Below are 21,742 nucleotides of genomic sequence, written 5' to 3' on the forward strand. Positions count from 1 at the left end.
CGATGTATCGTGTCTGTTACATAAATAATGGGTCTTTGATGTAATTGCTTCAGAGAAATATGAAAGTAAGCCTATCAGAAAAGTAACGCGAGACATGTAGCACGGGTCATGTCTTGCAGAATCTCTGACATCTGAGCTCGTCGCTTGGACAGTGTCCCTTTGGCGCAGAGGATAGCGCGTTGGACTTCTAATCCAAAGGTCGTGGGTTCGATCCCCACAAGGGACGGGCAATTTTTAAAAATATGTGCCGATCACGAGATGGGTATTGACATATGGGTAACCACAAGCGTCTTCAAAAGGTGAAAATTGTTGTGACCTCAGTTCTATGCTTAAATATGTTGACCTTACACACACAAGCAAAATTCTCGTAGATCTGTTATCCATGACGCTGTTATGTGTAAATACTGTACAAACGGAACCATATCTTCACGTGCCTTCTCACGCAAATTTTCTTTCAATGCCCAATTTTTACCTACAGATAGAAATATAGCAATAGAACGCACATTTTGTACAGAAGCAAATACAATGAAGAGTGAAATAAGTTTGTATTACTTCACGAGTCAATGTACGTAATCCCAGTCATGATCTTTAATTCTTCCAGCCCAAGGTGAGAGGGTTTCAGTTTCCTCTGCCACAAGTGAGAAAAGTAGACTGTTTCACAACAAGATATTGTACTACGGAACCATATCTTCACGTGCCTGTTCACGCAAATTTTCTTTCAATGCCCAATTTTTACCTACAGATAGAAATATAGCAATAGAACGCACATTTTGTACAGAAGCAAATACAATGAAGAGTGAAATAAGTTTGTATTACTTCACGAGTCAATGTACGTAATCCCAGTCATGATCTTTAATTCTTCCAGCCCAAGGTGAGAGGGTTTCAGTTTCCTCTGCCACAAGTGAGAAAAGTAGACTGTTTCACAACAAGATATTGTACTATGGGTCCTTAACTGTTCCCATTAAACAATGGCACTCTGTATCTATAGAAACGGCGGCAATTTTCGCTTCAGCACAGGGGGCTTTTATTGGAGACTGTCAGGAGGGGGCTTGCTGGATACATGAAGGGAGAAGACCAGACAGAGATGTCTGACGCTCCGCTGACGCTTGCAGAAAACTACATTAAGTATGATTCCCGCCTATAACTGACGGCGAGAGAGATGCATCATCTGTCCACGTCTCATCGAAACACACTGTCACCAAGCAATGGCTGACGCTTCGACGACGGCATGAAATTGCCAGGGAGGTGATGCAGCTAACGTTCCTGGTAAATGTGCTAACAGGGCACACACGTCCGTTGGAGTGTATACATATGATGGGGACCGGCTGTGACACAGCAGTCAACCAAAGTCAAAAAATGTGACTAATCATACAGTGTTTCCAGTGTGTCGTTTACCACTTTGTGAGTGGATGCTGTTCTAAAGAGCGTAATTCCCACTTATCTGTAAGCAGCGCACGTGAGCGAATGTAATAGCAGGACTGTGTTACTACGATTGTACAGAGCAACTCTGTCAATACGCAGGTGTTTCAATCAGTAGGGCCATGGTAAATAGAGCGATTCGGAGCGATGTATCGTGTCTGTTACATAAATAATGAGTCTTTGATGTAATTGCTTCAGAGAAATATGAAAGTAAGCCTATCAGAAAAGTAACGCGAGACATGTAGCACAGGTCATGTCTTGCAGAATCTCTGACATCTGAGCCCGTCGCTTGGACAGTGTCCCTTTGGCGCAGAGGATAGCGCGTTGGACTTCTAATCCAAAGGATGTGGGTTCGATCCCCACAAGGGACGGGCAATTTTTAAAAATATGTGCCAATCACGAGATGGGTATTGACATATGGGTAACCACAAGCGTCTTCAAAAGGTGAAAATTGTTGTGACCTCAGTTCTATGCTTAAATATGTTGACCTTACACACACAAGCAAAATTCTCGTAGATCTGTTATCCATGACGCTGTTATGTGTAAATGCTGTACAAACGGAACCATATCTTCACGTGCCTGTTCACGCAAATTTTCTTTCAATGCCCAATTTTTACCTACAGATAGAAATATAGCAATAGAACGCACATTTTGTACAGAAGAAAATACAATGAAGAGTGAAATAAGTTTGTATTACTTCACGAGTCAATGTACGTAATCCCAGTCATGATCTTTAATTCTTCCAGCCCAAGGTGAGAGGGTTTCAGTTTCCTCTGCCACAAGTGAGAAAAGTAGACTGTTTCACAACAAGATATTGTACTACGGAACCATATCTTCACGTGCCTGTTCACGCAAATTTTCTTTCAATGCCCAATTTTTACCTACAGATAGAAATATAGCAATAGAACGCACATTTTGTACAGAAGCAAATACAATGAAGAGTGAAATAAGTTTGTATTACTTCACGAGTCAATGTACGTAATCCCAGTCATGATCTTTAATTCTTCCAGCCCAAGGTGAGAGGGTTTCAGTTTCCTCTGCCACAAGTGAGAAAAGTAGACTGTTTCACAACAAGATATTGTACTATGGGTCCTTAACTGTTCCCATTAAACAATGGCACTCTGTATCTATAGAAACGGCGGCAATTTTCGCTTCAGCACAGGGGGCTTTTATTGGAGACTGTCAGGAGGGGGCTTGCTGGATACATGAAGGGAGAAGACCAGACAGAGATGTCTGACGCTCCGCTGACGCTTGCACAAAACTACATTAAGTATGATTCCCGCCTATAACTGACGGCGAGAGAGATGCATCATCTGTCCACGTCTCATCGAAACACACTGTCACCAAGCAATGGCTGACGCTTCGACGACGGCATGAAATTGCCAGGGAGGTGATGCAGCTAACGTTGCTGGTAAATGTGCTAACAGGGCACACACGTCCGTTGGAGTGTATACATATGATGGGGACCGGCTGTGACACAGCAGTCAACCAAAGTCAAAAAATGTGACTAATCATACAGTGTTTCCAGTGTGTCGTTTACCACTTTGTGAGTGGATGCTGTTCTAAAGAGCGTAATTCCCACTTATCTGTAAGCAGCGCACGTGAGCGAATGTAATAGCAGGACTGTGTTACTACGATTGTACAGAGCAACTCTGTCAATACGCAGGTGTTTCAATCAGTAGGGCCATGGTAAATAGAGCGATTCGGAGCGATGTATCGTGTCTGTTACATAAATAATGAGTCTTTGATGTAATTGCTTCAGAGAAATATGAAAGTAAGCCTATCAGAAAAGTAACGCGAGACATGTAGCACGGGTCATGTCTTGCAGAATCTCTGACATCTGAGCCCGTCGCTTGGACAGTGTCCCTTTGGCGCAGAGGATAGCGCGTTGGACTTCTAATCCAAAGGTCGTGAGTTCGATCCCCACAAGGGACGGGCAATTTTTAAAAATATGTGCCGATCACGAGATGGGTATTGACATATGGGTAACCACAAGCGTCTTCAAAAGGTGAAAATTGTTGTGACCTCAGTTCTATGCTTAAATATGTTGACCTTACACACACAAGCAAAATTCTCGTAGATCTGTTATCCATGACGCTGTTATGTGTAAATGCTGTACAAACGGAACCATATCTTCACGTGCCTGTTCACGCAAATTTTCTTTCAATGCCCAATTTTTACCTACAGATAGAAATATAGCAATAGAACGCACATTTTGTACAGAAGCAAATACAATGAAGAGTGAAATAAGTTTGTATTACTTCACGAGTCAATGTACGTAATCCCAGTCATGATCTTTAATTCTTCCAGCCCAAGGTGAGAGGGTTTCAGTTTCCTCTGCCACAAGTGAGAAAAGTAGACTGTTTCACAACAAGATATTGTACTACGGAACCATATCTTCACGTGCCTGTTCACGCAAATTTTCTTTCAATGCCCAATTTTTACCTACAGATAGAAATATAGCAATAGAACGCACATTTTGTACAGAAGCAAATACAATGAAGAGTGAAATAAGTTTGTACTACTTCACGAGTCAATGTACGTAATCCCAGTCATGATCTTTAATTCTTCCAGCCCAAGGTGAGAGGGTTTCAGTTTCCTCTGCCACAAGTGAGAAAAGTAGACTGTTTCACAACAAGATATTGTACTATGGGTCCTTAACTGTTCCCATTAAACAATGGCACTCTGTATCTATAGAAACGGCGGCAATTTTCGCTTCAGCACAGGGGGCTTTTATTGGAGACTGTCAGGAGGGGGCTTGCTGGATACATGAAGGGAGAAGACCAGACAGAGATGTCTGACGCTCCGCTGACGCTTGCAGAAAACTACATTAAGTATGATTCCCGCCTATAACTGACGGCGAGAGAGATGCATCATCTGTCCACGTCTCATCGAAACACACTGTCACCAAGCAATGGCTGACGCTTCGACGACGGCATGAAATTGCCAGGGAGGTGATGCAGCTAACGTTCCTGGTAAATGTGCTAACAGGGCACACACGTCCGTTGGAGTGTATACATATGATGGGGACCGGCTGTGACACAGCAGTCAACCAAAGTCAAAAAATGTGACTAATCATACAGTGTTTCCAGTGTGTCGTTTACCACTTTGTGAGTGGATGCTGTTCTAAAGAGCGTAATTCCCACTTATCTGTAAGCAGCGCACGTGAGCGAATGTAATAGCAGGACTGTGTTACTACGATTGTACAGAGCAACTCTGTCAATACGCAGGTGTTTCAATCAGTAGGGCCATGGTAAATAGAGCGATTCGGAGCGATGTATCGTGTCTGTTACATAAATAATGAGTCTTTGATGTAATTGCTTCAGAGAAATATGAAAGTAAGCCTATCAGAAAAGTAACGCGAGACATGTAGCACGGGTCATGTCTTGCAGAATCTCTGACATCTGAGCTCGTCGCTTGGACAGTGTCCCTTTGGCGCAGAGGATAGCGCGTTGGACTTCTAATCCAAAGGTCGTGGGTTCGATCCCCACAAGGGACGGGTAGTTTTTAAAAATATGTGCCGATCACGAGATGGGTATTGACATATGGGTAACCACAAGCGTCTTCAAAAGGTGAAAATTGTTGTGACCTCAGTTCTATGCTTAAATATGTTGACCTTACACACACAAGCAAAATTCTCGTAGATCTGTTATCCATGACGCTGTTATGTGTAAATGCTGTACAAACGGAACCATATCTTCACGTGCCTGTTCACGCAAATTTTCTTTCAATGCCCAATTTTTACCTACAGATAGAAATATAGCAATAGAACGCACATTTTGTACAGAAGCAAATACAATGAAGAGTGAAATAAGTTTGTATTACTTCACGAGTCAATGTACGTAATCCCAGTCATGATCTTTAATTCTTCCAGCCCAAGGTGAGAGGGTTTCAGTTTCCTCTGCCACAAGTGAGAAAAGTAGACTGTTTCACAACAAGATATTGTACTACGGAACCATATCTTCACGTGCCTGTTCACGCAAATTTTCTTTCAATGCCCAATTTTTACCTACAGATAGAAATATAGCAATAGAACGCACATTTTGTACAGAAGCAAATACAATGAAGAGTGAAATAAGTTTGTATTACTTCACGAGTCAATGTACGTAATCCCAGTCATGATCTTTAATTCTTCCAGCCCAAGGTGAGAGGGTTTCAGTTTCCTCTGCCACAAGTGAGAAAAGTAGACTGTTTCACAACAAGATATTGTACTATGGGTCCTTAACTGTTCCCATTAAACAATGGCACTCTGTATCTATAGAAACGGCGGCAATTTTCGCTTCAGCACAGGGGGCTTTTATTGGAGACTGTCAGGAGGGGGCTTGCTGGATACATGAAGGGAGAAGACCAGACAGAGATGTCTGACGCTCCGCTGACGCTTGCAGAAAACTACATTAAGTATGATTCCCGCCTATAACTGACGGCGAGAGAGATGCATCATCTGTCCACGTCTCATCGAAACACACTGTCACCAAGCAATGGCTGACGCTTCGACGACGGCATGAAATTGCCAGGGAGGTGATGCAGCTAACGTTCCTGGTAAATGTGCTAACAGGGCACACACGTCCGTTGGAGTGTATACATATGATGGGGACCGGCTGTGACACAGCAGTCAACCAAAGTCAAAAAATGTGACTAATCATACAGTGTTTCCAGTGTGTCGTTTACCACTTTGTGAGTGGATGCTGTTCTAAAGAGCGTAATTCCCACTTATCTGTAAGCAGCGCACGTGAGCGAATGTAATAGCAGGACTGTGTTACTACGATTGTACAGAGCAACTCTGTCAATACGCAGGTGTTTCAATCAGTAGGGCCATGGTAAATAGAGCGATTCGGAGCGATGTATCGTGTCTGTTACATAAATAATGAGTCTTTGATGTAATTGCTTCAGAGAAATATGAAAGTAAGCCTATCAGAAAAGTAACGCGAGACATGTAGCACGGGTCATGTCTTGCAGAATCTCTGACATCTGAGCCCGTCGCTTGGACAGTGTCCCTTTGGCGCAGAGGATAGCGCGTTGGACTTCTAATCCAAAGGTCGTGGGTTCGATCCCCACAAGGGACGGGCAATTTTTAAAAATATGTGCCGATCACGAGATGGGTATTGACATATGGGTAACCACAAGCGTCTTCAAAAGGTGAAAATTGTTATGACCTCATTTCTATGCTTAAATATGTTGACCTTACACACACAAGCAAAATTCTCGTAGATCTGTTATCCATGACGCTGTTATGTGTAAATGCTGTACAAACGGAACCATATCTTCACGTGCCTGTTCACGCAAATTTTCTTTCAATGCCCAATTTTTACCTACAGATAGAAATATAGCAATAGAACGCACATTTTGTACAGAAGCAAATACAATGAAGAGTGAAATAAGTTTGTATTACTTCACGAGTCAATGTACGTAATCCCAGTCATGATCTTTAATTCTTCCAGCCCAAGGTGAGAGGGTTTCAGTTTCCTCTGCCACAAGTGAGAAAAGTAGACTGTTTCACAACAAGATATTGTACTACGGAACCATATCTTCACGTGCCTGTTCACGCAAATTTTTTTTCAATGCCCAATTTTTACCTACAGATAGAAATATAGCAATAGAACGCACATTTTGTACAGAAGCAAATACAATGAAGTGTGAAATAAGTTTGTACTACTTCACGAGTCAATGTACGTAATCCCAGTCATGATCTTTAATTCTTCCAGCCCAAGGTGAGAGGGTTTCAGTTTCCTCTGCCACAAGTGAGAAAAGTAGACTGTTTCACAACAAGATATTGTACTATGGGTCCTTAACTGTTCCCATTAAACAATGGCACTCTGTATCTATAGAAACGGCGGCAATTTTCGCTTCAGCACAGGGGGCTTTTATTGGAGACTGTCAGGAGGGGGCTTGCTGGATACATGAAGGGAGAAGACCAGACAGAGATGTCTGACGCTCCGCTGACGCTTGCAGAAAACTACATTAAGTATGATTCCCGCCTATAACTGACGGCGAGAGAGATGCATCATCTGTCCACGTCTCATCGAAACACACTGTCACCAAGCAATGGCTGACGCTTCGACGACGGCATGAAATTGCCAGGGAGGTGATGCAGCTAACGTTCCTGGTAAATGTGCTAACAGGGCACACACGTCCGTTGGAGTGTATACATATGATGGGGACCGGCTGTGACACAGCAGTCAACCAAAGTCAAAAAATGTGACTAATCATACAGTGATTCCAGTGTGTCGTTTACCACTTTGTGAGTGGATGCTGTTCTAAAGAGCGTAATTCCCACTTATCTGTAAGCAGCGCACGTGAGCGAATGTAATAGCAGGACTGTGTTACTACGATTGTACAGAGCAACTCTGTCAATACGCAGGTGTTTCAATCAGTAGGGCCATGGTAAATAGAGCGATTCGGAGCGATGTATCGTGTCTGTTACATAAATAATGAGTCTTTGATGTAATTGCTTCAGAGAAATATGAAAGTAAGCCTATAAGAAAAGTAACGCGAGACATGTAGCACAGGTCATGTCTTGCAGAATCTCTGACATCTGAGCCCATCGCTTGGACAGTGTCCCTTTGGCGCAGAGGATAGCGCGTTGGACTTCTAATCCAAAGGTCGTGGGTTCGATCCCCACAAGGGACGGGCAATTTTTAAAAATATGTGCCGATCACGAGATGGGTATTGACATATGGGTAACCACAAGCGTCTTCAAAAGGTGAAAATTGTTGTGACCTCAGTTCTATGCTTAAATATGTTGACCTTACACACACAAGCAAAATTCTCGTAGATCTGTTATCCATGACGCTGTTATGTGTAAATGCTGTACAAACGGAACCATATCTTCACGTGCTTGTTCACGCAAATTTTCTTTCAATGCCCAATTTTTACCTACAGATAGAAATATAGCAATAGAACGCACATTTTGTACAGAAGCAAATACAATGAAGAGTGAAATAAGTTTGTATTACTTCACGAGTCAATGTACGTAATCCCAGTCATGATCTTTAATTCTTCCAGCCCAAGGTGAGAGGGTTTCAGTTTCCTCTGCCACAAGTGAGAAAAGTAGACTGTTTCACAACAAGATATTGTACTACGGAACCATATCTTCACGTGCCTGTTCACGCAAATTTTCTTTCAACGCCCAATTGTTACCTCCAGATAGAAATATAGCAATAGAACGCACATTTTGTACAGAAGCAAATACAATGAAGAGTGAAATAAGTTTGTACTACTTCACGAGTCAATGTACGTAATCCCAGTCATGATCTTTAATTCTTCCAGCCCAAGGTGAGAGGGTTTCAGTTTCCTCTGCCACAAGTGAGAAAAGTAGACTGTTTCACAACAAGATATTGTACTATGGGTCCTTAACTGTTCCCATTAAACAATGGCACTCTGTATCTATAGAAACGGCGGCAATTTTCGCTTCAGCACAGGGGGCTTTTATTGGAGACTGTCAGGAGGGGGCTTGCTGGATACATGAAGGGAGAAGACCAGACAGAGATGTCTGACGCTCCGCTGACGCTTGCAGAAAACTACATTATGTATGATTCCCGCCTATAACTGACGGCGAGAGAGATGCATCATCTGTCCACGTCTCATCGAAACACACTGTCACCAAGCAACGGCTGACGCTTCGAGGACGGCATGAAATTGCCAGGGAGGAGATGCAGCTAACGTTCCTGGTAAATGTGCTAACAGGGCACACACGTCCGTTGGAGTGTATACATATGATAGGGACCGGCTGTGACACAGCAGTCAACCAAAGTCAAAAAATGTGACTAATCATACAGTGTTTCCAGTGTGTCGTTTACCACTTTGTGAGTGGATGCTGTTCTAAAGAGCGTAATTCCCACTTATCTGTAAGCAGCGCACTTGAGCGAATGTAATAGCAGGACTGTGTTACTACGATTGTACAGAGCAACTCTGTCAATACACAGGTGTTTCAATCAGTAGGGCCATGGTAAATAGAGCGATTCGGAGCGATGTAACGTGTCTGTTACATAAATAATGAGTCTTTGATGTAATTGCTTCAGAGAAATATGAAAGTAAGCCTATCAGAAAAGTAACGCGAGACATGTAGCACGGGTCATGTCTTGCAGAATCTCTGACATCTGAGCCCGCCGCTTGGACAGTGTCCCTTTGGCGCAGAGGATAGCGCGTTGGACTTCTAATCCAAAGGTCGTGGGTTCGAACCCCACAAGGGACGGGCAATTTTTAAAAATATGTGCCGATCACGAGATGGGTATTGACATATGGGTAACCACAAGCGTCTTCAAAAGGTGAAAATTGTTGTGACCTCAGTTCTATGCTTAAATATGTTGACCTTACACACACAAGCAAAATTCTCGTAGATCTGTTATCCATGACGCTGTTATGTGTAAATGCTGTACAAACGGAACCATATCTTCACGTGCCTGTTCACGCAAATTTTCTTTCAATGCCCAATTTTTACCTACAGATAGAAATATAGCAATAGAATGCACATTTTGTACAGAAGCAAATACAATGAAGAGTGAAATAAGTTTGTATTACTTCACGAGTTAATGTACGTAATCCCAGTCATGATCTTTAATTCTTCCAGCCCAAGGTGAGAGGGTTTCAGTTTCCTCTGCCACAAGTGAGAAAAGTAGACTGTTTCACAACAAGATATTGTACTACGGAACCATATCTTCACGTGCCTGTTCACGCAAATTTTCTTTCAATGCCCAATTTTTACCTACAGATAGAAATATAGCAATAGAACGCACATTTTGTACAGAAGCAAATACAATGAAGAGTGAAATAAGTTTGTATTACTTCACGAGTCAATGTACGTAATCCCAGTCATGATCTTTAATTCTTCCAGCCCAAGGTGAGAGGGTTTCAGTTTCCTCTGCCACAAGTGAGAAAAGTAAACTGTTTCACAACAAGATATTGTACTATGGGTCCTTAACTGTTCCCATTAAACAATGGCACTCTGTATCTACAGAAACGGCGGCAATTTTCGCTTTAGCACAGGGGCTTTTACTGGAGACTGTCAGGAGGGGGCTTGCGGGATACATGAAGGGAGAAGACCAGACAGAGATGTCTGACGCTCCGCTGACGCTTGCAGAAAACGACATTAAGTATGATTCCCGCCTATAACTGACGGCGAGAGAGATGCATCATCTGTCCACGTCTCATCGAAACACACTGTCACCAAGCAATGGCTGACGCTTCGAGGACGGCATGAAATTGCCAGGGAGGTGATGCAGCTAACGTTCCTGGTAAATGTGCTAACAGGGCACACACGTCCGTTGGAGTGTATACATATGATGGGGACCGGCTGTGACACAGCAGTCAACCAAAGTCAAAAAATGTGACTAATCATACAGTGTTTCCAGTGTGTCGTTTACCACTTTGTGAGTGGATGCTGTTCTAAAGAGCGTAATTCCCACTTATCTGTAAGCAGCGCACGTGAGCGAATGTAATAGCAGGACTGTGTTACTACGATTGTACAGAGCAACTCTGTCAATACGCAGGTGTTTCAATCAGTAGGGCCATGGTAAATAGAGCGATTCGGAGCGATGTATCGTGTCTGTTACATAAATAATGAGTCTTTGATGTAATTGCTTCAGAGAAATATGAAAGTAAGCCTATCAGAAAAGTAACGCGAGACATGTAGCACGGGTCATGTCTTGCAGAATATCTGACATCTGAGCCCGTCGCTTGGACAGTGTCCCTTTGGCGCAGAGGATAGCGCGTTGGACTTCTAATCCAAAGGTCATGGGTTCGAACCCCACAACGGACGGGCATTTTTTAAAAATATGTGCCGATCACGAGATGGGTATTGACATATGGGTAACCACAAGCGTCTTCAAAATGTGAAAATTGTTGTGACCTCAGTTCTATGCTAAAATATGTTGACCTTACACACACAAGCAAAATTCTCGTAGATCTGTTATCCATGACGCTGTTATGTGTAAATGCTGTGCAAACGGAACCATATCTTCACGTGCCTGTTCACGCAAATTTTCTTTCAATGCCCAATTTTTACCTACAGATAGAAATATAGCAATAGAACGCACATTTTGTACAGAAGCAAATACAATGAAGAGTGAAATAAGTTTGTATTACTTCACGAGTCAATGTACGTAATCCCAGTCATGATCTTTAATTCTTCCAGCCCAAGGTGAGAGGGTTTCAGTTTCCTCTGCCACAAGTGAGAAAAGTAGACTGTTTCACAACAAGATATTGTACTACGGAACCATATCTTCACGTGCCTGTTCACGCAAATTTTCTTTCAATGCCCAATCTTTACCTACAGATAGAAATATAGCAATAGAACGCACATTTTGTACAGAAGCAAAAACAATGAAAAGTGAAATAAGTTTGTATTACTTCACGAGTCAATGTACGTAATCCCAGTCATGATCTTTAATTCTTCCAGCCCAAGGTGAGAGGGTTTCAGTTTCCTCTGCCACAAGTGAGAAAAGTAGACTGTTTCACAACAAGATATTGTACTATGGGTCCTTAACTGTTCCCATTAAACAATGGCACTCTGTATCTATAGAAACGGCGGCAATTTTCGCTTCAGCACAGGGGGCTTTTACTGGAGACTGTCAGGAGGGGGCTTGCTGGATACATGAAGGGAGAAGACCAGACAGAGATGTCTGACGCTCCGCTGACGCTTGCAGAAAACTACATTAAGTATGATTCCCGCCTATAACTGACGGCGAGAGAGATGCATCATCTGTCCACATCTCATCGAAACACACTGTCACCAAGCAATGGCTGACGCTTCGAGGACGGCATGAAATTGCCAGGGAGGTGATGCAGCTAACGTTCCTGGTAAATGTGCTAACAGGGCACACACGTCCGTTGGAGTGTATACATATGATGGGGACCGGCTGTGACACAGCAGTCAACCAAAGTCAAAAAATGTGACTAATCATACAGTGTTTCCAGTGTGTCGTTTACCACTTTGTGAGTGGATGCTGATCTAAAGAGCGTAATTCCCACTTATCTGTAAGCAGCGCACGTGAGCGAATGTAATAGCAGGACTGTGTTACTACGATTGTACAGAGCAACTCTGTCAATACGCAGGTGTTTCAATCAGTAGGGCCATGGTAAATAGAGCGATTCGGAGCGATGTATCGTGTCTGTTACATAAATAATGAGTCTTTGATGTAATTGCTTCAGAGAAATATGAAAGTAAGCCTATCAGAAAAGTAACGCGAGACATGTAGCACGGGTCATGTCTTGCAGAATCTCTGACGTCTGAGCCCGTCGCTTGGACAGTGTCCCTTTGGCGCAGAGGATAGCGCTTTGGACTTCTAATCCAAAGGTCGTGGGTTCGATCCCCACAAGGGACAGGCAATTTTTAAAAATATATGCCGATCACGAGATGGGTATTGACATATGGGTAACCACAAGCGTCTTCAAAAGGTGAAAATTGTTGTGACCTCAGTTCTATGCTTAAATATGTTGACCTTACACACACAAGCAAAATTCTCGTAGATCTGTTATCCATGACGCTGTTATGTGTAAATGCTGTACAAACGGAACCATATCTTCACGTGCCTGTTCACGCAAATTTTCTTTCAATGCCCAATTTTTACCTACAGATAGAAATATAGCAATAGAACGCACATTTTGTACAGAAGCAAATACAATGAAGAGTGAAATAAGTTTGTATTACTTCACGAGTCAATGTACGTAATCCCAGTCATGATCTTTAATTCTTCCAGCCCAAGGTGAGAGGGTTTCAGTTTCCTCTGCCACAAGTGAGAAAAGTAGACTGTTTCACAACAAGATATTGTACTACGGAACCATATCTTCACGTGCCTGTTCACGCAAATTTTCTTTCAATGCCCAATTTTTACCTACAGATAGAAATATAGCAATAGAACGCACATTTTGTACAGAAGCAAATACAATGAAGAGTGAAATAAGTTTGTATTACTTCATGAGTCAATGTACGTAATCCCAGTCATGATCTTTAATTCTTCCAGCCCAAGGTGAGAGGGTTTCAGTTTCCTCTGCCACAAGTGAGAAAAGTAGACTGTTTCACAACAAGATATTGTACTATGGGTCCTTAACTGTTCCCATTAAACAATGGCACTCTGTATCTATAGAAACGGCGGCAATTTTCGCTTCAGCACAGGGGGCTTTTATTGGAGACTGTCAGGAGGGGGCTTGCTGGATACATGAAGGGAGAAGACCAGACAGAGATGTCTGACGCTCCGCTGACGCTTGCAGAAAACTACATTAAGTATGATTCCCGCCTATAACTGACGGCGAGAGAGATGCATCATCTGTCCACGTCTCATCGAAACACACTGTCACCAAGCAATGGCTGACGCTTCGAGGACGGCATGAAATTGCCAGGGAGATGATGCAGCTAACGTTCCTGGTAAATGTGCTAACAGGGCACACACGTCCGTTGGAGTGTATACATATGATGGGGCCCGGCTGTGACACAGCAGTCAACCAAAGTCAAAAAATGTGACTAATCATACAGTGTTTCCAGTGTGTCGTTTACCACTTTGTGAGTGGATGCTGTTCTAAAGAGCGTAATTCCCACTTATCTGTAAGCAGCGCATGTGAGCGAATGTAATAGCAGGACTGTGTTACTACGATTGTACAGAGCAACTCTGTCAATACGCAGGTGTTTCAATCAGTAGGGCCATGGTAAATAGAGCGATTCGGAGCGATGTATCGTGTCTGTTACATAAATAATGAGTCTTTGATGTAATTGCTTCAGAGAAATATGAATGTAAGCCTATCAGAAAAAGAACGCGAGACATGTAGCACGGGTCATGTCTTGCAGAATCTCTGACATCTGAGCCCGTCGCTTGGACAGTGTCCCTTTGGCGCAGAGGATATCGCGTTGGACTTCTAATCCAAAGGTCGTGGGTTCGATCCCCACAAGGGACGGGCAATTTTTAAAAATATGTGCCGATCACGAGATGGGTATTGACATATGGGTAACCACAAGCGTCTTCAAAAGGTGAAAATTGTTGTGACCTCAGTTCTATGCTTAAATATGTTGACCTTACACACACAAGCAAAATTCTCGTAGATCTGTTATCCATGACGCTGTTATGTGTAAATGCTGTACAAACGGAACCATATCTTCACGTGCCTGTTCACGCAAATTTTCTTTCAATGCCCAATTTTTACCTACAGATAGAAATATAGCAATAGAACGCACATTTTGTACAGAAGCAAATACAATGAAGAGTGAAATAAGTTTGTATTACTTCACGAGTCAATGTACGTAATCCCAGTCATGATCTTTAATTCTTCCAGCCCAAGGTGAGAGGGTTTCAGTTTCCTCTGCCACAAGTGAGAAAAGTAGACTGTTTCACAACAAGATATTGTACTACGGAACCATATCTTCACGTGCCTGTTCACGCAAATTTTCTTTCAATGCCCAATTTTTACCTACAGATAGAAATATAGCAATAGAATGCACATTTTGTACAGAAGCAAATACAATGAAGAGTGAAATAAGTTTGTATTACTTCACGAGTCAATGTACGTAATCCCAGTCATGATCTTTAATTCTTCCAGCCCAAGGTGAGAGGGTTTCAGTTTCCTCTGCCACAAGTGAGAAAAGTAGACTGTTTCACAACAAGATATTGTACTATGGGTCCTTAACTGTTCCCATTAAACAATGGCACTCTGTATCTATAGAAACAGCGGCAATTTTCGCTTCAGCACAGGGGGCTTTTATTGGAGACTGTCAGGAGGGGGCTTGCTGGATACATGAAGGGAGAAGACCAGACAGAGATGTCTGACGCTCCGCTGACGCTTGCAGAAAACTACATTAAGTATGATTCCCGCCTATAACTGACGGCGAGAGAGATGCATCATCTGTCCACGTCTCATCGAAACACACTGTCACCAAGCAATGGCTGACGCTTCGACGACGGCATGAAATTGCCAGGGAGGTGATGCAGCTAACGTTCCTGGTAAATGTGCTAACAGGGCACACACGTCCGTTGGAGTGTATACATATGATGGGGACCGGCTGTGACACAGCAGTCAACCAAAGTCAAAAAATGTGACTAATCATACAGTGTTTCCAGTGTGTCGTTTACCACTTTGTGAGTGGATGCTGTTCTAAAGAGCGTCATTCCCACTTATCTGTAAGCAGCGCACGTGAGCGAATGTAATAGCAGGACTGTGTTACTACGATTGTACAGAGCAACTCTGTCAATACGCAGGTGTTTCAATCAGTAGGGCCATGGTAAATAGAGCGATTCGGAGCGATGTATCGTGTCTGTTACATAAATAATGAGTCTTTGATGTAATTGCTTCAGAGAAATATGAAAGTAAGCCTATCAGAAAAGTAACGCGAGACATGTAGCACGGGTCATGTCTTGCAGAATCTCTGACATCTGAGCCCGTCGCTTGGACAGTGTCCCTTTGGCGCAGAGGATAGCGCGTTGGACTTCTAATCCAAAGGTCGTGGGTTCGATCCCCAGAAGGGACGGGCAATTTTTAAAAATATGTGCCGATCACGAGATGGGTATTGACATATGGGTAACCACAAGCGTCTTCAAAAGGTGAAAATTGTTGTGACCTCAGTTCTATGCTTAAATATGTTGACCTTACACACACAAGCAAAATTCTCGTAGATCTGTTATCCATGACGCTGTTATGTGTAAATGCTGTACAAACGGAACCATATCTTCACGTGCCTGTTCACGCAAATTTTCTTTCAATGCCCAATTTTTACCTACAGATAGAAATAAAGCAATAGAATGCACATTTTGTACAGAAGCAAATACAATGAAGAGTGAAATAAGTTTGTATTACTTCACGAGTTAATGTACGTAATCCCAGTCATGATCTTTAATTCTTCCAGCCCAAGGTGAGAGGGTTTCAGTTTCCTCTGCCACAAGTGAGAAAAGTAGACTGTTTCACAACAAGATATTGTACTACGGAACCATATCTTCACGTGCCTGTTCACGCAAATTTTCTTTCAATGCCCAATTTTTACCTAGAGATAGAAATATAGCAATAGAATGCACATTTTGTACAGAAGCAAATACAATGAAGAGTGAAATAAGTTTGTATTACTTCACGAGTCAATGTACGTAATCCCAGTCATGATCTTTAATTCTTCCAGCCCAAGGTGAGAGGGTTTCAGTTTCCTCTGCCACAAGTGAGAAAAGTAGACTGTTTCACAACAAGATATTGTACTATGGGTCCTTAACTGTTCCCATTAAACAATGGCACTCTGTATCTATAGAAACAGCGGCAATTTTCGCTTCAGCACAGGGGGCTTTAATTGGAGACTGTCAGGAGGGGGCTTGCTGGATACATGAAGGGAGAAGACCAGACAGAGATGTCTGACGCTCCGCTGACGCTTGCAGAAAACTACATTAAGTATGATTCCCGCCTATAACTGACGGCGAGAGAGATGCATCATCTGTCCACGTCTCATCGAAACACACTGTCACCAAGCAATGGCTGACGCTTCGAGGACGGCATGAAATTGCCAGGGAGGTGATGCAGCTAACGTTGCTGGTAAATGTGCTAACAGGGCACACACGTCCGTTGGAGTGTATACATATGATGGGGACCGGCTGTGACACAGCAGTCAACCAAAGTCAAAAAATGTGACTAATCATACAGTGTTTCCAGTGTGTCGTTTACCACTTTGTGAGTGGATGCTGTTCTAAAGAGCGTAATTCCCACTTATCTGTAAGCAGCGCACGTGAGCGAATGTAATAGCAGGACTGTGTTACTACGATTGTACAGAGCAACTCTGTCAATACGCAGGTGTTTCAATCAGTAGGGCCATGGTAAATAGAGCGATTCGGAGCGATGTATCGTGTCTGTTACATAAATAATGAGTCTTTGATGTAATTGCTTCAGAGAAATATGAAAGTAAGCCTATCAGAAAAGTAACGCGAGACATGTAGCACGGGTCATGTCTTGCAGAATCTCTGACATCTGAGCCCGTCGCTTGGACAGTGTCCCTTTGGCGCAGAGGATAGCGCGTTGGACTTCTAATCCAAAGGTCGTGGGTTCGATCCCCACAAGGGACGGGCAATTTTTAAAAATATGTGCCGATCACGAGATGGGTATTGACATATGGGTAACCACAAGCGTCTTCAAAAGGTGAAAATTGTTGTGACCTCAGTTCTATGCTTAAATATGTTGACCTTACACACACAAGCAAAATTCTCGTAGATCTGTTATCCATGACGCTGTTATGTGTAAATGCTGTACAAACGGAACCATATCTTCACGTGCCTGTTCACGCAAATTTTCTTTCAATGCCCAATTTTTACCTACAGATAGAAATATAGCAATAGAACGCACATTTTGTACAGAAGCAAATACAATGAAGAGTGAAATAAGTTTGTATTACTTCACGAGTCAATGTACGTAATCCCAGTCATGATCTTTAATTCTTCCAGCCCAAGGTGAGAGGGTTTCAGTTTCCTCTGCCACAAGTGAGAAAAGTAGACTGTTTCACAACAAGATATTGTACTACGGAACCATATCTTCACGTGCCTGTTCACGCAAATTTTCTTTCAATGCCCAATTTTTACCTACAGATAGAAATATAGCAATAGAACGCACATTTTGTACAGAAGCAAATACAATGAAGAGTGAAATAAGTTTGTATTACTTCACGAGTCAATGTACGTAATCCCAGTCATGATCTTTAATTCTTCCAGCCCAAGGTGAGAGGGTTTCAGTTTCCTCTGCCACAAGTGAGAAAAGTAGACTGTTTCACAACAAGATATTGTACTATGGGTCCTTAACTGTTCCCATTAAACAATGGCACTCTGTATCTATAGAAACAGCGGCAATTTTCGCTTCAGCACAGGGGGCTTTTATTGGAGACTGTCAGGAGGGGGCTTGCTGGATACATGAAGGGAGAAGACCAGACAGAGATGTCTGACGCTCCGCTGACGCTTGCAGAAAACTACATTAAGTATGATTCCCGCCTATAACTGACGGCGAGAGAGATGCATCATCTGTCCACGTCTCATCGAAACACACTGTCACCAAGCAATGGCTGACGCTTCGACGACGGCATGAAATTGCCAGGGAGGTGATGCAGCTAACGTTCCTGGTAAATGTGCTAACAGGGCACAAACGTCCGTTGGAGTGTATACATATGATGGGGACCGTCTGTGACACAGCAGTCAACCAAAGTCAAAAAATGTGACTAATCATACAGTGTTTCCAGTGTGTCGTTTACCACTTTGTGAGTGGATGCTGTTCTAAAGAGCGTAATTCCCACTTATCTGTAAGCAGCGCACGTGAGCGAATGTAATAGCAGGACTGTGTTACTACGATTGTACAGAGCAACTCTGTCAATACGCAGGTGTTTCAATCAGTAGGGCCATGGTAAATAGAGCGATTCGGAGCGATGTATCGTGTCTGTTACATAAATAATGAGTCTTTGATGTAATTGCTTCAGAGAAATATGAAAGTAAGCCTATCAGAAAAGTAACGCGAGACATGTAGCACGGGTCATGTCTTGCAGAATCTCTGACATCTGAGCCCGTCGCTTGGACAGTGTCCCTTTGGCGCAGAGGATAGCGCGTTGGACTTCTAATCCAAAGGTCGTGAGTTCGATCCCCACAAGGGACGGGCAATTTTTAAAAATATGTGCCGATCACGAGATGGGTATTGACATATGGGTAACCACAAGCGTCTTCAAAAGGTGAAAATTGTTGTGACCTCAGTTCTATGCTTAAATATGTTGACCTTACACACACAAGCAAAATTCTCGTAGATCTGTTATCCATGACACTGTTATGTGTAAATGCTGTACAAACGGAACCATATCTTCACGTGCCTGTTCACGCAAATTTTCTTTCAATGCCCAATTTTTACCTACAGATAGAAATATAGCAATAGAACGCACATTTTGTGCAGAAGCAAATACAATGAAGAGTGAAATAAGTTTGTATTACTTCACGAGTCAATGTACGTAATCCCAGTCATGATCTTTAATTCTTCCAGCCCAAGGTGAGAGGGTTTCAGTTTCCTCTGCCACAAGTGAGAAAAGTAGACTGTTTCACAACAAGATATTGTACTACGGAACCATATCTTCACGTGCCTGTTCACGCAAATTTTCTTTCAATGCCCAATTTTTACCTACAGATAGAAATATAGCAATAGAACGCACATTTTGTACAGAAGCAAATACAATGAAGAGTGAAATAAGTTTGTATTACTTCACGAGTCAATGTACGTAATCCCAGTCATGATCTTAAATTCTTCCAGCCCAAGGTGAGAGGGTTTCAGTTTCCTCTGCCACAAGTGAGAAAAGTAGACAGTTTCACAACAAGATATTGTACTATGGGTCCTTAACTGTTCCCGTTAAACAATGGCACTCTGTATCTATAGAAACGGCGGCAATTTTCGCTTCAGCACAGGGGGCTTTTACTGGAGACTGTCAGGAGGGGGCTTGCTGGATACATGAAGGGAGAAGACCAGACAGAGATGTCTGACGCTCCGCTGACGCTTGCAGAAAACTACATTAAGTATGATTCCCGCCTATAACTGACGGCGAGAGAGATGCATCATCTGTCCACGTCTCATCGAAACACACTGTCACCAAGCAATGGATGACGCTTCAAGGACGGCATGAAATTGCCAGGGAGGTGATGCAGCTAACGTTCCTGGTAAATGTGCTAACAGGGCACACACGTCCGTTGGAGTGTATACATATGATGGGGACCGGCTGTGACACAGCAGTCAACCAAAGTCAAAAAATGTGACTAATCATACAGTGTTTCCAGTGTGTCGTTTACCACTTTGTGAGTGGATGCTGTTCTAAAGAGCGTAATTCCCACTTATCTGTAAGCAGCGCACGTGAGCGAATGTAATAGCAGGACTGTGTTACTACGATTGTACAGAGCAACTCTGTCAATACGCAGGTGTTTCAATCAGTAGGGCCATGGTAAATAGAGCGATTCGGAGCGATGTATCGTGTCTGTTACATAAATAATGAGTCTTTGATGTAATTGCTTCAGAGAAATATGAAAGTAAGCCTATCAGAAAAGTAACGCGAGACATGTAGCACGGGTCATGTCTTGCAGAATCTCTGACATCTGAGCCCATCGCTTGGACAGTGTCCCTTTGGCGCAGAGGATAGCGCGTTGGACTTCTAATCCAAAGGTCGTGGGTTCGATCCCCACAAGGGACGGGCAATTTTTAAAAATATGTGCCGATCACGAGATGGGTATTGACATATGGGTAACCACAAGCGTCTTCAAAAGGTGAAAATTGTTGTGACCTCAGTTCTATGCTTAAATATGTTGACCTTACACACACAAGCAAAATTCTCGTAGATCTGTTATCCATGACGCTGTTATGTGTAAATGCTGTACAAACGGAACCATATCTTCACGTGCCTGTTCACGCAAATTTTCTTTCAATGCCCAATTTTTACCTACAGATAGAAATATAGCAATAGAACGCACATTTTGTACAGAAGCAAATACAATGAAGAGTGAAATAAGTTTGTATTACTTCACGAGTCAATGTACGTAATCCCAGTCATGATCTTTAATTCTTCCAGCCCAAGGTGAGAGGGTTTCAGTTTCCTCTGCCACAAGTGAGAAAAGTAGACTGTTTCACAACAAGATGTTGTACTATGGGTCCTTAACTGTTCCCATTAAACAATGGCACTCTGTATCTATAGAAACGGCGGCAATTTTCGCTTCAGCACAGGGGGCTTTTACTGGAGACTGTCAGGAGGGGGCTTGCTGGATACATGAAGGGAGAAGACCAGACAGAGATGTCTGACGCTCCGCTGACGCTTGCAGAAAACTACATTAAGTATGATTCCCGCCTATAACTGACGGCGAGAGAGATGCATCATCTGTCCACGTCTCATCGAAACACACTGTCACCAAGCAATGGCTGACGCTTCGACGACGGCATGAAATTGCCAGGGAGGTGATGCAGCTAACGTTCCTGGTAAATGTGCTAACAGGGCACACACGTCCGTTGGAGTGTATACATATGATGGGGACCGGCTGTGACACAGCAGTCAACCAAAGTCAAAAAATGTGACTAATCATACAGTGTTTCCAGTGTGTCGTTTACCACTTTGTGAGTGGATGCTGTTCTAAAGAGCGTAATTCCCACTTATCTGTAAGCAGCGCACGTGAGCGAATGTAATAGCAGGACTGTGTTACTACGACTGTACAGAGCAACTCTGTCAATACGCAGGTGTTTCAATCAGTAGGGCCATGGTAAATAGAGCGATTCGGAGCGATGTATCGTGTCTGTTACATAAATAATGAGTCTTTGATGTAATTGCTTCAGAGAAATATGAAAGTAAGCCTGTCAGAAAAGTAACGCGAGACATGTAGCACGGGTCATG

At 42.9% G+C, this 21,742-nt stretch overlaps 14 non-coding genes across 14 annotated transcripts; all 14 read left to right on the forward strand.

The window, feature by feature from the left end:
- The first annotated feature begins 153 nt into the window (after window positions 1–153).
- Window positions 154–226, forward strand: Trnar-ucu (transfer RNA arginine (anticodon UCU)). The gene has a single exon. It is a non-coding gene; the product is annotated as a tRNA-Arg (tRNA).
- Window positions 227–1,717: 1,491 nt separating this feature from the next.
- Window positions 1,718–1,790, forward strand: Trnar-ucu (transfer RNA arginine (anticodon UCU)). Its single transcript has one exon. It is a non-coding gene; the product is annotated as a tRNA-Arg (tRNA).
- A 1,491-nt stretch (window positions 1,791–3,281) lies between these two features.
- Window positions 3,282–3,354, forward strand: Trnar-ucu (transfer RNA arginine (anticodon UCU)). Its single transcript has one exon. It is a non-coding gene; the product is annotated as a tRNA-Arg (tRNA).
- A 1,491-nt stretch (window positions 3,355–4,845) lies between these two features.
- On the forward strand, window positions 4,846–4,918 carry Trnar-ucu (transfer RNA arginine (anticodon UCU)). Its single transcript has one exon. It is a non-coding gene; the product is annotated as a tRNA-Arg (tRNA).
- A 1,491-nt stretch (window positions 4,919–6,409) lies between these two features.
- Trnar-ucu (transfer RNA arginine (anticodon UCU)) lies at window positions 6,410–6,482 on the forward strand. The gene has a single exon. It is a non-coding gene; the product is annotated as a tRNA-Arg (tRNA).
- Window positions 6,483–7,973: 1,491 nt separating this feature from the next.
- Window positions 7,974–8,046, forward strand: Trnar-ucu (transfer RNA arginine (anticodon UCU)). The gene has a single exon. It is a non-coding gene; the product is annotated as a tRNA-Arg (tRNA).
- A 1,491-nt stretch (window positions 8,047–9,537) lies between these two features.
- Trnar-ucu (transfer RNA arginine (anticodon UCU)) lies at window positions 9,538–9,610 on the forward strand. Its single transcript has one exon. It is a non-coding gene; the product is annotated as a tRNA-Arg (tRNA).
- A 1,490-nt stretch (window positions 9,611–11,100) lies between these two features.
- On the forward strand, window positions 11,101–11,173 carry Trnar-ucu (transfer RNA arginine (anticodon UCU)). The gene has a single exon. It is a non-coding gene; the product is annotated as a tRNA-Arg (tRNA).
- A 1,491-nt stretch (window positions 11,174–12,664) lies between these two features.
- Window positions 12,665–12,737, forward strand: Trnar-ucu (transfer RNA arginine (anticodon UCU)). The gene has a single exon. It is a non-coding gene; the product is annotated as a tRNA-Arg (tRNA).
- Window positions 12,738–14,228: 1,491 nt separating this feature from the next.
- Trnar-ucu (transfer RNA arginine (anticodon UCU)) lies at window positions 14,229–14,301 on the forward strand. Its single transcript has one exon. It is a non-coding gene; the product is annotated as a tRNA-Arg (tRNA).
- Window positions 14,302–15,792: 1,491 nt separating this feature from the next.
- On the forward strand, window positions 15,793–15,865 carry Trnar-ucu (transfer RNA arginine (anticodon UCU)). Its single transcript has one exon. It is a non-coding gene; the product is annotated as a tRNA-Arg (tRNA).
- Window positions 15,866–17,356: 1,491 nt separating this feature from the next.
- Window positions 17,357–17,429, forward strand: Trnar-ucu (transfer RNA arginine (anticodon UCU)). The gene has a single exon. It is a non-coding gene; the product is annotated as a tRNA-Arg (tRNA).
- Window positions 17,430–18,920: 1,491 nt separating this feature from the next.
- Window positions 18,921–18,993, forward strand: Trnar-ucu (transfer RNA arginine (anticodon UCU)). The gene has a single exon. It is a non-coding gene; the product is annotated as a tRNA-Arg (tRNA).
- A 1,491-nt stretch (window positions 18,994–20,484) lies between these two features.
- Window positions 20,485–20,557, forward strand: Trnar-ucu (transfer RNA arginine (anticodon UCU)). Its single transcript has one exon. It is a non-coding gene; the product is annotated as a tRNA-Arg (tRNA).
- Window positions 20,558–21,742: the final 1,185 nt, after the last annotated feature.

This window comes from Schistocerca serialis, chromosome 1, assembly GCF_023864345.2.
Source record: "Schistocerca serialis cubense isolate TAMUIC-IGC-003099 chromosome 1, iqSchSeri2.2, whole genome shotgun sequence".
NCBI classification, from domain to species: Eukaryota; Metazoa; Arthropoda; class Insecta; order Orthoptera; family Acrididae; genus Schistocerca; species Schistocerca serialis.